The 14,098-nt window shown below is 38.4% G+C and overlaps 1 protein-coding gene across 1 annotated transcript in view; it reads right to left on the bottom strand.

The window, feature by feature from the left end:
• The window catches only part of LOC128585054 (cAMP-specific 3',5'-cyclic phosphodiesterase 4D-like), a 288,963-nt gene extending 287,577 nt beyond the window's left edge, over positions 1-1,386 (bottom strand). Inside the window, exon 1 of the mRNA XM_053590280.1 lies at positions 1,306-1,386. The gene's annotated coding sequence lies outside the window, so the exon portion shown is untranslated. The remainder of the gene's footprint in view (positions 1-1,305) is intronic.
• Between the last annotated feature and the right edge of the window lie 12,712 nt (positions 1,387-14,098).

Below are 14,098 nucleotides of genomic sequence, written 5' to 3'. Positions count from 1 at the left end.
GAGAGTACTTTTATGGGATTATATAAGTAAGGAAACCTCGAAGTTCAAAAGTCTGGCAATCCAACATTTTTGTAGAAGGAAAAGGTCAGTTTCCAAGTAGAAAATCGCTGGCTGGTTTCTTTGTAATCTGCTCCCTTTTCTTTCTCAGTATCCACCCTTCTGGGCAGCTTCCTCACACTGGGGCTGCTTCCCCCGCGGCAGAGTGTGTCTGGGAGGATGTTCACAGGTCATTGGGAAGAGGCAGGAGACCAGGCAACCTCCAAACTTTGGATCCCTGACCTCTGCCAGCATCCACATGTGGTGAATATCGTGTGGTCATCAGTCTTCACTTTCTCCCCCTGGCACAGTTCTAGGTGGAGGTACTATGTAACTCAATAAACTTTAAGAGTTTATTTCTATGAGGACAGCTATCTGAGTCACTTCTGCCTTTCTGTCTTCTTAGGGCTATAATTGAAGTGGAAATAGAAGGTCAGTGCCATATCATCTGATGGTCAGCCAGAAAACACATCAGTATGTTCTCCTGTGCTCAGACCAAGTGATCGTGTCCCAGCTACCTTCATTCAGAGCAGACCCACAGGACTACAGTTTCTGCGTAGACTGCGCAGGGTCAACGCTGCTCTTTCTGCTTCTCCTCCCATCAGGTATTCCTTCTCGAGAGGACAGCAGCAGAACCCTGAACTGTGTGACAGAATGAAGCACTATGCAAAAATTAATAACAAATAAATACGTAAAAAGGACTTGAAATTGTATATTTGTTTTGATTACAATGACATTAGAATTACGCTTGTAGGGAAAGGACTGGGGGAAAAAATGCAACAGCATATAATCAAAGAGATAAAGAAGAAAGGAACTCATTACCGGGGCCAGTCTTCATAGGTTGTAGGCCTAGCAGGCTGTACAAGTGGGAGTGTCTGGGACGGAGCCGTTTTGAATAAGTACTGGGTGTGTGTGCATCCATGTGTATCTACATCTTTCTGTATTTTTTAATTTTATTAATGAGATTACAGTGCACGAATAAAAATATTTAAAATACATATGCACATAAAAGATAATTAGAGCACTTCAAAACAATACCCTGGCACAAAACCTATTCGTTTGTAAATGAAAAAGAGCTTGGGCTGAGGGCAGACATACCCAGCTTTGTCTCTGTGTGTTCTTGAGCAAAATCCTCACCTTCTGGGTCTCATTTTCCACGTCTGTAAGAATAAGCTGGTCCACTGGGTTTGCCCAAGATTAAATGTTACCTCTGTGAAAGTATCTTGTCCACTACCAGGACTGAAGGCATCAAAATGTTTATTTCCTTACCTTTCTCACAACTCTTCTGCTCACTGGAAGAATTTCATCCTCTGTTTTGATTTAGGGCTCTCTGCAGAGATGAGATTGTGGAGGGCTTGACACCTTGCAAACAAAGTATCAGACACTGTTTCCAGATCTGTGTTTATTACACCAGAAAGAACACTCCTCTTTTATCTATAAAATCTGCTCTCTGTGGCAAGCTTTATCAGGGCCCTATAGGACTTTCTGATGAAGTAAGGGCATCTCTTATTCATTCCTAGTTAAAGGCTAGATCTGGGTGTGTGTCTCCGTGTGTCTATGTGTGTGTGTATTGTTCGTGTTGGTAGCGTTTTCTCCTCACCTACTACCTAACTGAAGGGTCTGAGAGAAGCAAATTACCTAAAGCCAAAGAAAAGGAAGCTTTCTAAGCCCTTAATTTTGCAACCTGTGCAGGCACCACGCAGGGAATTACTACAACACCCAGAGTGATGAATGATTCAAGAAAAGGCAGAAAGAAGCCTTGTTCCTGCTGTCATCATCACAGTCAAGGTCATATATAGGAAACCACCAGATAAGAAGAAAACAAACATTCTCAAAGCAAAGCAACAGTTTTTATCATGCCTGCACACAAAAAATCACAAAGTATAAGGGGAAATGTTTAAGGTAGTAATAAATATAAAATTTAATTCTTGGAGACACATATTTGCTTACTTCTAGGAGCCACCGCTGACTTAGAGGCTATTTCTCTTGGTCTTTCCAACAAAACCTTATCCTCACAGAAAAGAAGTGCTTTGAAGCCCCTCCCAGGAATAAAGGTAGCCACCCCAGAGCTGAGTTCCTCCATATAGGTAAGGGGAGATGATTCAGGTATGGGCTGGTGCTTCCCAGGCTTAGCAACTTACAGAAGGTACCTAAGGACCACATGACTGAAGGTGATTGCAAAGTGATTCCAAGTCTTCTGGACAGCCTAGCTGAAGGACAAAAGCTAGAAGTTGTAAGATCTAGTCCTGCCTCTGCTTCTAGCCTCCTATGAGAACCCAGGGTCCTCCATGGGTCCTCCATCATCTCCTAAGTGAGAGCATTGTGCTGTTAAAAGTTATTTATCTGAAGCCTAAAATCCTGCTGTAATTAAATACCAGAATTCATGTCTATGGGCAGATACTCATCTTTCTAAGAAAAGTTCTATATCATTCATCAGACCTTCAAAAAGGCCCATCATCCAAAAATATGTTAAGAACTAAATAGTTCATAAGTCCCCTTCCAGATCCCAGATGCTATAGCAAGTTTTCTGATCATAAAAGCAGTATACACTCCATGAGGAAAACACAAAGAAAAAATGTAGCCAAAAAGAAAAACTTTCTGTGATTGGGCCACCCAGAAAGAACACATATAGATACAGAAATATTATTTGCATTTTATATTTATATGACATAGTGTCATGCTCTACTACATTCTGTTTTCACATGTTAAAAATGCTTCAACAATGGTGCCTTTAATGATCATAGAATATTTTATCATAAGATTTAATTAGATTTTATTTAACTGTTTTCCTATTACTGGAGATACATGTTGATATTAATGTTTTGTCATTATAAACAATGCTGCTATGAACATTCTTGAACAACAAATTTTGGTTATTAGATTTTTGTGAGTACTAAAGCTACTAAATATTTGTAAGCAAGAAAATAGCAAAACCTCTAAAGCTAGGGATCTGTTGTATAGCATGCTACTATAGTTAATAACAAGGTACTATATACTTAAAAATTGCTAAAAGAGAGTAGACTCTAAGTGGTCTTACCACATAAAAAAGTATGTAAGGTGGTAAACATATTCTTATTTGATTTAATTACTTTATGATGTATACATATATCAAAACATCACATTTATACCATAACTATATTCATTTTTTATTTGTCATCTATACTTTAATAAAGCTGAAAGGGGAAGAAAATAGCAAAATCAATATTTATGATATGACAGTACAGGAGATGGACTGAAATAGGGAGGATAAAGGCTTATTGATAAGGTAGAAGATTTTACCTGAGAACTTGAACCTGGACATGAAGGTTCAGCTACAGGACACATACTACAGGGCAATTACCCTGAGTCAGTGTAGAGGAAAGTCAGAGTAAACAATTTCCAGCCTTCATGACTGGAAGAGCGAATATGCCATTAACCAAGCCAGGGAAGTAAGGCAGAAAAGCCAATTTAGAGATAGGAAGATGATACTAATATGAAGCCAGTAGAAGAACTAATTCACACTCACACAAAGGAAAAACTCAATTTCATTCAAGTTGGGGGGAAGAGAGAAGAGGAAAGTGAGGGGAGGGGTTTGATGTGTCCCCACCTAATGGACACAATGTAAGGGTATATGGCTTACATATACAACAGGGACCTTAGCTAAACAAACACTGTTGTATCCTCATACTAATTTCAAATTTAATAAAATAAAAATAGAAAGATGAACAGTCATCCCCAGAAGCTCACTACAAGAAAGATCTCAAATATAATATCTTAAAATTATAACAAAATACAGAAAAAGCAACTAATAATTTAGGACACTGATTTATAATAATATAAACTAGAAAATAGGAGCCAAAAGAACTCACTGTTATAGCATCTCTTAGCTCTTGAATGCTCAAATCCAAGTAACTATTAGTAATAAACAGTATTTGAAGCATAGATGCTGAGCAGTTTGCTTCATTCAGACCAGAATAATTTTCCAAAATCATGACTATACAATCAGAATACCATGTTTTTAAGATTATACAATATTTTCATCTTTATCTGTATTGTTTTATTCTACCTTTTATTTCTATAGATTCTTTTAATAGATTCTATTTCAGATAAATGAGGTAAGTCCTAGAAGAATAAAAAAAAAAAGTCCAGGAATCAATGTCAATAACATACAAAATACCACCAGGAGAAAGCTAGGAGTCTAATTCAGTGAAGATATTTTGAGCTCTCCATGACATAGTAAAGCCGGTAGGAAGGAAAAGTAGATATTTTCCATATGGGATATCTGCTTATATTCAGGCCCTTACATACAACTCTGAAACAGTAACTCTAGACTTAAATGTAAAATGTCATCTTCTATTTAAATATTTACCATGTAAAAATTTCTACAGCATTCTTTATTATTGGAATATGTTCTTTCTAAAAGTTTTAGCTTGCCAAGCAAGGCTATAGATGGTCACTATTTTTGGTCACCATTTTCACTGATTCCAGAATACTGAAGAGAATCAAAGATACGGATAGTCACCACATGGCAGAGGCCGTTGATGTTATTTCTATTTTAGTATGAGATCACTATTGTTTTTGATAGACAATCTCCATAGTGGGATAAATCTATTTAATCAGTGTTTATTGAAAGCAGTTTTTATATGCCAGGCACTGGTGCTAGGTGCTGAGGGTACAAATGAAGTCAATCTCATAGAAATGTAATTGATCCAATTCTTTCCAAGTAACCAGGAATTAAAGGAACAAAGAAGCTACCAGTTCCTTCTCTCCTCTAATCCTACAATCGACCTTCTAACCCTTTCCTTCACAGTCCCATACTGGATGAGAGAAAAATTGACCAGTTCTATGAGAGCCAGAGAGGTATAGAAAGAAAAGATCATAAATGGACCCCAAAAGAAAAGATCCTAAATAATAATTCTGAAAGTCAGAGAAAATACCAGGAGGATGTTCTAATGCCCACAATCCTTTCCTATGCTAACCTGGTTTTCAGCTAAGACAGTGGGAAATGTGATAATAACAGCTTTGTAAGTAATTTCCAATGAAACACAGCATTTAAACCACTTCAGTCTGAGTTATACACTGCACTGGGCCGTACTTTCCCTATAAAGGTTGAGCTCCATTATAAAGGAACATGAAATAATTTGAAAGAATCATACACAGTTTCAAGAATGACTAAGTACCTTGGAGACCATGATCAATGCCCTAATTGCAGGACAAAATGAAACTTGACGTGAACTCTGCAAACTAAGACTTAGAAAAGCAGAGGAGATGAGAACGAAGAAATCTGCAAAAAAAGACTTAGAAAAGCAGAGGAGATGAGAATGAAGAAATGGATTCTAGGGCAATTCCTGGGTGCAAGTACACAAAGAAACACCCAGCAGCAGGATTAAGTATGTCTAGCTCCTAAGGTGAAAGAAAGGTAAGCTCAGAGAGAGACCCTGCTGGTGTCTCATGTGCCAGTCTCCCACTACAGGAGAAACATGGCGATTTGCAGTGGAATGTGGTCTACAAATAGGACATCAACCCTCCACACAGGAGTGAGCATCAAAACTGTGCTCTGCAGCCAGACACAATGGAGGCTCAGGCCTGTGATCCCTGTGACAATGGAGGCTGAGGTGGGAGGATCACTTAAGCCCAGAAGTTCAAGGCTGCAGTGAGCTATGTTGGCATCATTGCAATACAGCCTGGGAGACACAGTGAGACTGTCTCCATTACAAAAAAGTAAAAAAAAATGTGCTCTGCAGATTGCTCAAGGGGATGACCCAATGACCACATAAAACAGACACCAAGAGAACATGGTAAAACTCAGACAGCCTCAAGAGTGCAGACACACTGGCAATGGCCCTGGAGATGCTGAGCTAGAGTGTTTGTCACCAACCTATACACTTTTTCATTCCAAGTTTTATTTACTAAACTTTGGTTGGTATTACAAGATTTCCCTAGGCAAATATGCATGTAGGAAATGAACTGCAATCTTTTAAAGCTGGCATTTCCTTCCACGTTTATAATTACAGAAGAGGTGACACAGATCTATAGATCTTTTAGAATGCATGGTTTATAACTTAGCAGAGAAAAGTGCCAGCTCCATCACCAAAGACATTCTATTAATCTCTGACCCAGGCAGTAAGATGTATGTTGGGCAACTTACCACAAACAACCCAGCAAAGAAAATAAACAAAGGCAAGAACTCAGAAGACAGAATTGTGTCAGTTAAACCAGAATCCCCATCTGGGTCTGGAAGGAAATGAAACTCAGAAAAAAAAGAACTGCTGTGGGGATATAAAGAATTTAATGTTATCCCAGGCCCTTTAAAAATTATATTGTGACACCTAAGAAGAAGAAACTATGTCCTTCAATCTAATTGGAATGCTTCCTCTCCTCTTTTCTTAGGTACACTTTTTCTAGATACCCTGCTATTAGAAACAGAACTGGCCAGCTACAGTAGCTCAGACCTGCAACCCCACCCAGCACTCTGGAAACCTGAGCAAAAGCATTACATGAGGCTAGGAGTCTGAGATCAACCAGGAAACATAGTGAGACTCTTGTGTCTACAAAAAAAAAAAAAAAAAAAATTAAAAATCAGCCGAGCATGTTGGCACAGGCCTATAGTCCTAGCTTTGGGGAGGCTAAAGTGGGATGATTACTTGAGCCTAGGCGTTTAAGGTTCCTATGATCACACCACGGCAATGAAACCCAGGAAACAGAGCAAGACTCTGTTTTAAAGAAAAAAAAAGAAAAGAAAAAGGAGCCGAAGTAGAACTGTAATAAACAGAGAATCTGCTACCTATTTTGTGATTCATGAATTTGTAACTGTTCCACCTGCCTCAAAACCCCTCTCTTACTGATTTGTCACAGCAGGCCCCTTCCTTAACACCATTGGGAATTTTGTTTATTAATATTTATTGAGCACAGACTATAATATAGACACTGGGCTTGATACTAAGGACACAGGGAGCAAGAAAATCCCTATCCTGAAGGAGATATTGAGGAGGATAAACAAGTAAAGAAGGAATTGAATTTCAGTGTGATAATTATTAACACTCAGGATAACAAGTGGGAATGTAATGGCCTTGAGAGAGATGGGATCAAGGAAGGCATCTGTTTAGAGGTAGCATCTTAGCAAAAAGAAGAGTAAGGGGCGGCGCCTGTGGCTCAAGGAGTAGGGCGCCGGTCCCATATGCTGGAGGTGGCAGGTTCAAACCCAGCCCCGGCCAAAAAAAAAATAAAAAGAGTAAGGATTAGGCACATCAAAGCACAGAAGGACACTCCAAGCAGAGGGATCACTCTTCAAAGGATTAAAATCTAAAGAGAAAATGACGCAGATGGAAAAATGTATTCAGTTCAAGGTAGAGAGATCATGGCAAGGTTTGCAAGCCCCAAACCATTAGTGATTGTTAAGTAATGTTAAGGAGTTTTGACTTAATTCTGAAAGCAGTACAAAGTTATGGAAGCGTTTTAAAGATGAAAAGTGGTAAGAATAAATAGTCCAAATGTCATATAGAAAATGGACAGCCAGACTAAAGGCAGAGAAATTAGTTGGGACACTGCAGCAGTAATTTAAGCAAAGGGACGATGGGGACCTGAACCAGAGAAGTGGCAGTGGATGGATTCGAGAGTGTGGAATACACGGACCTCACCCAGAAGGTCCCTGGGGGGAGAGGGAGGGAGGGGAAGAGGTATCTAAGTCAAGGATGACTCTCAAGTTACTCATCCCCGAGAAAGAGAATGCAGAAGCTGACATGGTGGGGAAGAGGAGTCCTAGTCTGGGAACACTGACTTTGAAATGCCTTTGAGAAATCTAAGGAAAGGTGTTCACTAAGGAACTGGTCAGAGAGCGGTCTGGCCTGGCCATGAAGTTATCAGGCACAGGTGTTTCTTGATAACATTAGAATAGACGAGCAAGCCAAGTCGGAATCTGTAAAATGAGAAGTGATGCGCTAAAGACACTGGTCTCAGGGCATCGCCTGCAGAAGTGGTGAAAAGATCCACTCCACCTTAAAAAGGAAGGAGTGGAACCCTCTCTCGATATACTGGAACAATCCATTCATCCCACTGGCTACTTTTAGTTGAGCATGAAGGGCAAAACCTTGAAAGATAGTAAATCAGGTAAATGTTGATGAGAAGGGTAGAAAAGAACAAGAGGAAGAAAGCAATTGGGATGTTCAACCCTGGTTTCACGGGTGGGTTTCTTGGGTGACCCAGGAGCAAGGTAAATGTGGTAATCATTGCTTTAAAGAGAATAAGAATGATGTGCCCTTCAATGCCTCCTTCTGGAACAGAAATCCCAGGTACAGAGAACCACGGAGAGACTATTCATATTTCATGGACTACTGGCGGTCCCCATAGACTAGGTGTTCTCACTTTGGCTGTGTTACCACTCCACTCAGAAAGATTTTAAAAATGCAAATGTCCAGATGTCCAATAGACCCTTGTTATTCAAATTGTTGTTTACTACCAGCAGCATTAGTATCTGGGGAGTTTGTTAGTGATCTCAGGCACTGTACCAGACCACAAATCAAAATCAGCATGTTTGTTAAGATTCCCTAAGAGATTTACAAGCACATTAAAATTTGAGACCCACTGCCTCAGAATCACTTGAAGGATTAAAACACAGATCACCAGGTCAAGGGTAGGACTTGTGAATTTGCATTTCTAACAAGTTTCCAAGTAATGCTACTCCCACTTGCAGGTCTTAGTCTGTATTTTGAGAATTTCTGCCGTAGATCAATTAAATCAGAATCTCCTTGGATAGGACTCTAATATCAGTATAATTTTTAGTATTAGGAATTTTTTGCAAGTAACCTTGTTATTATTTCACTGGAAAAAATATGTATCGGCATTTAAGCAAAGATCAGAATATATTCCCTATTACATCTAGTCTATCTAAGGTATTATTATAGTTAAAATGTTCTTATAATCGTTTCTGTTTTTTGTTTTTTTTTTGTAGAGACAGAGTCTCACTTTACTGCCCTCGGTAGAGTGCTGTGGTGTCACACGGCTCACAGCAACCTCCAGCTCTTGGGCTTACGTGATTCTCTTGCCTCAGCCTCCCGAGCAGCTGGGACTACAGGCGCCTGCCACAACGCCCGGCTATTTTTTGGTTGCAGTTTGGCCCGGGCTGGGTTTGAACCCGCCACCCTCGGCATATGGGGCCGGCGCCCTACTCACTGAGCCACAGGCGCCGCCCAGGTCAGTTCTGTTTTAAGTAACAGAATTGATAACTGAGCAAGGAAATGTAATTTGGATTATAAAATTCTTGCTTTAACAAAAATTCCTTAAACAGTGAAAAAAAATTATAACAAAGACATTTGCACCAGAGTGTTTATTGCAGCCCAATCACAATTGCCAAGACATGGAAACAGCCCAAGTGTTCAACCCATGAATGGATTAACCAACTGTGGTATATGTACACCATGGAATACTATGCAGCCATAAAAAGATAGAGACTTCACATCTTTTTTTTTTTTTTGTAGAGACAGGAAGCAAAGGTTATTTTATCATAGTGGTGTGTGGTAATGGCCTCTATATTCTCTCATCACTCATTTACTCATCCAGGCCAACTTCCAGTCCTGTGAGCTCCATGGTGTCCCCTTTTTTATCTTTTTTTTTTTTTTGTAGAGACAGAGTCTCACTTTATCACCCTCAGTAGAGTGCCGTGGCATCACACAGCTCACAGCAACCTCCAACTCCTGGGCTGAAGCAATTCTCTTGCCTCAGCCTCCCGAGTAGCTGGGACTACAGGCGCCCGCCACAATGCCCAGCTATTTTTTGGTTGCAGTTCAGCCGGGCCAGGTTTGAACCCACCACCCTCGGTATATGGGGCCGGCGCCCTACTCACTGAGCCACAGGCGCCGCCCAATTGTTTCTGTTTTTAAAGAATTTTTAAAATACACCGATGATCAAGCATCACTATATTTTAAAGTTGTGTAAGTAATTCCAATTTGCAGTTGAGGTTGAGAACCACTAGTAAAGATATTTTTCTGCTTCTCATTACACGAATAAGTAAATGAATATGAGAAACAATTTAGCTATCCCTCTGAAAACCAGCTTAAACTTGTGTCTAAATTGTTCTTTAATATAAGACGAATTTTGATTAATCAAAAGAGAAAGAGAGCTGCTTCATTTTCAGTAACTCATTTCCAGAAACATGTTTTGTTATAGTTGGACAAAAATGACAGTATAGGTAATCATTTTCTTAATCATTACTGTAGTCACCAAATTTCATTTTCTGATAATTTAACAGGGTAGTAGCATTTTGAAGGCCATAAAATATTTTTTAAAATAATGCTTTTTAACAGAAGCAATGTTGTATAAATCATGATTCCTCCATCAGCCTGCAAAACGAATTCTATTCTTCCATCTGCTTGCTTTAGGTTTACTTTTACCTTCTTTTTTCTAGGTTCTTGGTAAGAGTTGAGGTGATTAAGTCTTTTCCTCTTTTTTTAAAATGTATGTATTTAGTGCTATTAGTTCACCTTTCAGCATTGCTTTATTTATGTCCTACAGATTTTGTAGTGCATTTTTACTTTCCTTCAGCTTAATTTTTCTTTTAATTTTCCTTGAGATTTCCTCTTTAACTCATATTTTGTTTAAAGGGTTGTTATTTAGCTTCTCAATGTTTTTCAGCCTTTTTTATCTCATGACACACTTGAACCTATAAACTTCCACAACATACTTAAACTATGTTGCTCAAAAAAAAAAAAAAAAGGAATATAATTAACTATGCTCAGAACTTCTTTTGAAAATAATTTAACTAATGATCTTTAAAAATGTTTCACCATACACCTAAAATCCCCTTGGCATACCCTGTTGAAAAATCACTGGCTAAGTGCTTGACCATTTTCCCGTTATCTTTCTTTTCTTGATTTCTACGTTTATTCCACTGTGGTCAGAGAACAAATACTCTGTGTAGTTTCAATTATTTTTAATTTGGTTGGGGCTCATTTTACGGGCTACAATAAGGTTTATATTGGTAGAAGTTCCGCAGGCGCTTGAAAAAACCATGCATCTTGCTGTCTTTAAGTGTATATTATTGGATTCTGTTGTTGGATGATATTGTTGAGTTTTTCTGTATCTCAACGACTTACAGTCTAGCTGTTCTGACAATTGTTGGGAGAGAAGTGTTAAAATCTTCAACTGTAATTAGGGATTTGTCAATTGCCCTGTCCAGTTTCCTTAGTTCTGGCTCATATACGTGCAGCCCTGCTGCTGACTGCTTACACATTTAGGATATGGCATCTTTCTTGGTGGAGGGACCCTTTCACCACTGCACAATGTCCTTCTCTGCCACTTCTTCAAAAGAAAATTTCAGATGAACATTTTCCCCAGTTAGCAAAGGTCACTAGTGAGCAGGATGATACATGTGAATCACTGAAAGAATACGCAGTTGTTATAGTCCTGTTAATTGGAGAATGCAGAATCGTGACATCACACTGATTGTCATTTCAGCTTCACCTCATTGATACCATCAGGGCCCTAAAGAATTACAAATGGAATTGATTTTAGCTCTCAGTAGGTGACATGTTAAAGTCATTGATGCTAAGAAAGATCCCATTGAAATATGGAAAAATGTAGTAGAATAACCACATCTCAGGCAATATGCCTAAAAAACGCTCTCTTGCTTTTCAACCACTTCCTCTTGCAAATCTACATTCTCCTCCATAACCCAAATCAAGACACCTTAAAGGTCACACATGACTGATACCCATCTAGAGGCTCAACTGAACTTGCAACCTCCGTGCTACAACCAAATATTCAAATGCTTTCTGACAAAAATTAGACCCAAAAAAGTCACAAAGGTTAATTTTAAAATTAACAATTAGTTTTCATTTTTGAAATTATTAAGGACATAGTAGTTACATTTTTTATAAAATAATGTACTTTTTTTTAAGTACAGGTAATTGAAGTTTCTTAAATGAAGGCTTATTTGATTAGAGCTAAATGGGGCCTGCTAACGAGAAAAGAGTCCCTCCCCTGTTCTAGATCTTACTGACTATGGTAGTTCTTTTTCTACTATTGGCATCTTCCCTAGGCTATGAGTTCCTCAGAGCAGGGTCATGAATTATTCATGATATAGCATCAGAGCTGTTGAAAAAAGTAGACTATGAACTGTAAGAGACTCCAACTCAAAGTTCTGCTCTGTCATTTCCCAGTTGTGTGACCTTGGCTAGTACTTTATAACTTGTCAACCAATGTGACTGAGAATAGATTAGATTACAGTTTGCAGAGACAGTGATTTTGTCAGCCCTCAGGGTAGACGACTGGGACTTGGGGGTGGAAAAAAGACCCTAAGCTAGTGGCATGTGATTAATATCAAGTGCCCTGCAAATGTCAATATAATTTCTGTGTGTTTTAAAAGGAGAGAAGTTGAAGCAGCACTAAATTATTTAATTGACTGTTGTGCCTATATAAAATATTGATGATAATGCCTAATTCAGAAGATTGTTAAAAGGATTTATGTGCATTAAAAGGCCAAGCTAGTATGGTCTGGGACATAGTTGGCACTCAACAAATGGTAGTTCTAGACTTCCTCCTTTTATTTCTTCTTTTTTAAAGCCTTCCTCCCCCCATAACTTTTCTATTTTCTTTATGCCCTTTCTTTTTTCTAAGTATTCCTCAATCATTTCAAAACTTGTACTTCCTCTCTTCCCATTTCCTTTACTTTCCTTTGCCTCAGCACATTCTTCCCTTTTATCTTCTTTCCAGCCTCATTCAGACCAAACAGCACACATTTCAACAGATCTGGCTTTGCCCTACTTACTACGTGTACACAGAAACACTGCACCATCACCCCCAAAGACACCAACTATGAATACTAAGAAAGCACACTCAGAATTATTTCAGATAATTCTGAATTTCAGATAAAGAAATTTATGAGCGGAATAACAATTTATTTACCGAGAGAATACATCATATTCAGACTAGTTTTGATATTAGCAACACGTAGAAAATGTTAAGCAAAAGAATGAAAAAATAACAGAAAATGAGAACAAGAGAATATATTACAATACAAATAACATTGTTTTAAACAACGTTACTCAACTTAGGAAACAAATCAATCATCATCATTCCTACAGTAAGGAATTTAAATTGATTGGAAAGTCATGTGACATAGAGACAAAACCCTTGAAAGAACAGGAGAGGAAACCCCCTCCAAAAAAAATAAATAAATAATATTTCCCAAAATAAACCCTATTAATCAGGCAAAATAATTCACAAGGTGGGGGGAACACATGATGAAAAACACCCGGGCTATGCTGCATTCCAACAACAAAGAGTGCATTAGCAGATTATAAATTGGAAGTCCTGGGGTTAACTTGTTTAATTTGGGCTAATATGAATCTTTCAAGGTTTCGGTGGCAGTGAAAAATTATTTTTTTTACACGTAGCTCTTATGGAAATAATGAGAAGCTCTAGTTTAGGAACAACAAGGAGTCGATCGACATTAAAATTCTGTCCTCTTGATTAATTCATCGCTATGCATTCTGTGTCTTCTCCTCTTCTTTATTCATAAAAACACTGTTCATCGCATTTAGGGCCCAGCTGGATAATCCAGGATTATTTCATCTCAAGATCCTCAACTGAATTACATCTGCAAAGATCCTTTTCCCAAATAAGGTCATATTCACAAGGTTCTAAGAGTTAGGACATGGGCACAGGCACATGTTTTGGGGAACGATAGTTCAACCTATTACATATGAGTTATTTGGAAGCATGCTACATGGCATTTAATGTCTAGATATTTGAATAATTGCCAGACATCCTTCAGTTACTGATTTATAATTTAATTCTATTGTGGGGCAAGAACATACTCTCCAATTCTTTTAAATGTATTGAGACTTATTTTATAGACCAAAATAAGCAATGGCATAACTATGCCATAGAAAAGAGACCCTAATGGCATTTATCTTAGTAAATGTTTCATGTACATTTGAAAAAAATGCATTGTGCTATTGGGCAGAGTGTTCCAAAATGTCAATGAAGTTAATTATGCCTTTCAAGTTTTCTATACCTTTACTGATTTTCTGTCTACTTATTCTATCAATGACTGAGAGGGGGTAGTGAAATTTCTGGCTGTAATTAT

The sequence above is a fragment of the Nycticebus coucang genome, chromosome 1 (assembly GCF_027406575.1).
Source record: "Nycticebus coucang isolate mNycCou1 chromosome 1, mNycCou1.pri, whole genome shotgun sequence".
NCBI lineage: Eukaryota > Metazoa > Chordata > Mammalia > Primates > Lorisidae > Nycticebus > Nycticebus coucang.
This window is presented reverse-complemented; position numbering and strand designations above follow the sequence as displayed.